Source organism: Brachycentrus maculatus, unplaced genomic scaffold (genome assembly GCF_059751285.1).
Source record: "Brachycentrus maculatus isolate JH-2025_06_01 unplaced genomic scaffold, ASM5975128v1 h1tg002225l, whole genome shotgun sequence".
In the NCBI taxonomy this organism is placed as follows: Eukaryota; Metazoa; Arthropoda; class Insecta; order Trichoptera; family Brachycentridae; genus Brachycentrus; species Brachycentrus maculatus.
Genome location: NW_028282724.1, coordinates 4151 through 8726, shown reverse-complemented (window position 1 = coordinate 8726; position 4576 = coordinate 4151). Strand labels below are relative to the sequence as shown.

Sequence of the window (4576 nt, the reverse complement as noted above, 5' to 3'; positions counted from 1 at the left end):
TGTGTAAGTATGTGTGAGTATGTGTAAGTATGTGTGTAGTGGGGATATACATAAGTATACATGAATGCGTATGCATATATATACATGTATGGTCACTGTAATAGTTGGGCATAATAGTTCATTGAGGCAAGTAAATAATTCAGATAATAATTCTGATATTATGGATCAATTCACTCTGATAAAGTGCGTGGTGGTTGGTGACTCAGGCGTCGGCAAGAGCAGTTTGTTGCTGCGATATGCTAATAACGAATTCGATGAATTTAGCGAGCCCACTCTTGGAGCAGCATTCGTCTCCAAAATGTAGACAATCGGGGGACAGAAGATCAAGTTTCAAATTTGGGATACTGCAGGCCAAGAGAAATATAAATCTATTGCGCCGATTTACTATAAACGTACATTTGCCCCTACTGAGAATCTGAGGTTGCCCTGTGCATTTATGATATCTCGAACAAGAACTCCTTCTTGGTGATGAACAAATGGGTCAAAGAACTCCAAGAGAACGGGCCAGAGAATATGAGTACGATTTCTATTACGTTTAGGGATCGCTGTGATCGGCAACAAGATCGATAGAGCTGATGATGAGGAAGTTTCATACCAAGAGGGAAAATAGTTCGCAGAAAGCATCAAGGCCATCTTCAAGCTGACCAGTGCCAAGTAAGGCAAGGGAATCAACGTACAATTATCGACATTTAGGAACTTTTCATATCCATTGGGGAACATTTTTTGGAGTCAAACGCAGCAGGGGGCGTAACCAAAAGCTCAGTCCCTCTCCAACAGACCAAGGACAAAAAATCGAAGAAATGCTGCTGATTTGTATGGTAGTCAAAATACTTTGATTATTTTAAAATTTGCTTGTTGGCTAAAAATGTAGAAGGTGGGGTTTGAACCCACGCCCTTTCGGAATAGAGCCTAAATCTACCGCCTTAGACCACTCGGCCACTCCTACTTTCTATAACTTATTATCAATACACTGTTTAATCATTGTCTCAATGAGTTTCCTGCCTTTGCCGCATTCATTGCACATCATATAACATTTCGTATGGAAACTAGCTCAATTGCTATAATCAAGGACTAAAAAGGGATGCATAATAATTGAATGATTATAGAAATTGCATCAATTGAGTAATTATAGTAATAAAAATAGTTTTATAATTAAAATTGGATGAGTAAAAGATAAATATCGACTTGCTCTCACAAATGGGGGAACACTGCCTGCAAGAAATGTGGAATCTCCTTATATACTGATGACTGCGCTCGAAAAACTAACATTTTCGACAGCTTTTTGAACTGCTCTCCCTCCAACTATCTGAAGAGTTTGAGGAAAAGATAATGCACTCCAGTTTAGGCCAAATAGATTACTGAGTCCACAGCCATGCTCTTAGACGCTATTTGTGATAAGTTTTAATATACTATGGAAACTCGGTGCCTCGCTATGCACATCTTTGGGAAAACTTGCCAAGGCCAGGACTCGAAGGAAAAATTCTGGGCCTCAGCCTGCCTAATGGTTGCGAGTAAAGCCATTTAATTGGATAAACGTGTCCCCTATTTGAATCGGTACCAGAGATACGCGGATAAATCCTTTCTCCAGCAGGACTATGAACAGGCGGAGAAAACCATTTTCGAAGCCATGAACTTCGATATTCAGTATTCAACGATTATGAGCTTCTTGCATTTCTACATGACTATCGGAGTCGTCTTCGAAAGCGATAATCTCATGGATTTCGAAGTGCAGGCGGTAGAGGATGAGCTTCTCCTCAAAGCCAAGATTTTTATCCGACATGGTTATTTTATGAAGTACTCGCCTGAAAAAACTGCCATGTCTCTCATTAAATAAGCAAGGGCCAAATTCCAGTTGAAGCCATGGAATGCACACTTGGAAGCCATATCTGGAATTCGCAGCGAGGACATCGTTCTAATCGAGAAAGTCGAGACAGCAAAATCATTAAATGCCCTGAAAAACAGAGAAAGAATCACGAGCGCTTCCCATAGCAACTCGTATAACTCCTCATATCAGTCGATGAAGTCCACAGTCCTGTCATCGATTCAAAACACAATAAACTCAAACAACGAATCAAAAACAACCAAGAATTACCGTAAAAAATACTAAGGCTTCAGATGCCAGCAAGGCCACGCGACATACAAATAGAACAACGTGAAGTAGAATAGCATAAAAATAATGCAACCCCTTTCTTCTACGCTCCGGCATCAGAACCACTCAATGTCCAAGATACTGCTAACAAGCAGCACCGATCGGATAGTCCCATTCAGCATGTTTGCAGGGAGACGATGATTAAGATTACCGAGTATTTTATATGTTTAATTAATGAATTTGCTTTATATCTCTGCAATCGAATGCTAGCCAGTGTTGTTGTGCTACATGCGTAAATAATTTGAATATAGAAGTAATGGCTGATTATTGGTAATGAGTGCCACTCAATTTCTATATTTTATTATACAACTGTCGGGCACTGCCAAGCAATGAGTCCACCGATTTTGAATGATGATTTCGACTTTGATGACATTGACGATCTTAAAATTAAAAATAAAGCCCCAATCAAAAAGAATGTGTATGACGACGATGAAGATTTTTTCGATGATAACAAAAAAGACAAGCTTCCAATCATCACCAAAAACAACAACAGCTCCAAAGACATTCCAGCTAAAAGAAACTCGGCCAAAATCAACCCCTACGCCAATAAAATCGACCCCAAAAAGAATTTGTACGAAGACCCGTCGGAAGAAGAAATATATGAAGAGCCCTTAGAAACAAGCAAAGTCAGCAAAAAGGGGAAATAAAACAACGACCCGAAGACCAAACCCAACTACGACAACGAGGACGATTACTACGAGGATATTGACGAAATACCCGTTCCGTAAAACAAAAATAAAACGGCAGACAAGCCATTAATCTCCTCCCAAAAAATCATGTCAAAGCAATAAGAAGATGTGGACGAGTATGCGGATGATAACTTCGAAGATGGATACGGTGACGACTTCGATTAAATATAAATTGAAGAGCCGCAAAAGAATGTACCCAAGTCAAACACCGAAATCCCAAAGAAGAAATCGATTTCGAATGCTCCCTTCAATCCCATATAAAAAAAGCAGCCTCCATTGCCACCATCTCGGACTAAGGAGATCACGGAGCCTCAAAAGCGAAACTTGACATCGGTGAAGACCCAAAAACAATAAATAGTGCGCACAAGTTCTAGGAATAGTCTGCATTCAGCGGCTCCTAACCATTAAAAGAGTTCAAATAAGCCTCCGATCAACAAGCTTGCCACCAACAACAGTTTCGTTCCTCGGAAATACACCAGCTAGATTTCGAAAGCATTTCCTGTTGATGTCAACTTGAACGAGATGGGACAAGAGAAGGTATCGAAAATGAATGACCGCATTCGAGCAATGATCAAGCGCTTCAATTAGGAACTGAACAACCTTATCAGCAAGAACATGCTCTACCTCAAGGCCAAAAAGGGTGAGAAGAACGTCAGCATCGAAGACAAAATGAGGGTTTATGAAGAATAGAAGAGGAACAATGAGACGATGATTTAATATATGCAAAAGGAGTTTGATAAGCTTTGCGGGAGGGAAGGAGAGCTTCGGGAAGAGTAGTATCAATTGCTGACATAGAAGAAAATAGAATAAACGAAAGAACTTATTAAGTAGGCGCAAAAAAGCATTGTCCGCCTCAAGCACGAAGTCAAAAATTAGGGAAATAAGCTTACTAAAAAGGGAGAAGATAAGAAGTTGGCGCAAGAGCTTCACCACTTGAAGACTACACTTATCCAGGCCAAAAAAGACGAGTAGAAGCATTAGGAAAAAATTACAAAACTCACTGAGCAGAACGAAGACATCGACGGAAAAATAACTGAAGTCGAATACAAGATATCCTAGTTGATCGATCTCGCAAAGGAGAAGGGGATCCAACTTTAAACTAAGGAAGAGCTTACCAAAAAATATGAATAAACCAAGAAAAAGGTGGAAATGAGCCGAAACCATCGCGGCAAATTATAGAACTTGCTCAAGACCAAGGCAGACATAATTTCACATGAGAAGGAGCAAATGAGAATAAACATTAAAAACTGCGAGCTCTAAATTAAAAATCTGTATGAATCCATTTCCCACTCGCATAGCTAGTCAGCCAAGGCTGTTGAGAAGGCCAAGGTTAATCCAAAAACCAACCAGAACATTGCAAATCACCTTTAATAAATCTTAAAGTCATTGGAACAAGCTCAGCAGCTCGACTCCTATTCAGTCAAATCTGAAGATAACAAAAGCCGGGCGAGCAGTCGCAATCTCGGTCCAAGTGACAGCCAGACCAAAATCTAAAAAGTAGGTGATGCCAACAAACCTAATCTTATGAAAAAGAAGCCAAAGCTCAACGAGTTTAGCGAGGAATTTAAAAATTAAAATAATCGAGTGTGGAAAAATGACGAGCCTGAATAAAAGTAAGTCGCAAAGCAGTAGCCTGAGAAGCCTGTCTAAATTAAAAAGCCCATTGAGGAAGAGCCCGATAAGAAAAAACCTTTTAGTCTTAAACGAAACAAACTGGGTTCATAAAATAGGATATCCG

General features: G+C 39.9%; 1 non-coding gene across 1 annotated transcript; it reads right to left on the bottom strand.

Moving 5' to 3' along the window:
• Positions 1-866: 866 nt before the first annotated feature.
• Positions 867-946, bottom strand: TRNAL-UAG (transfer RNA leucine (anticodon UAG)). The gene has a single exon. It is a non-coding gene; the product is annotated as a tRNA-Leu (tRNA).
• Positions 947-4576: the final 3630 nt, after the last annotated feature.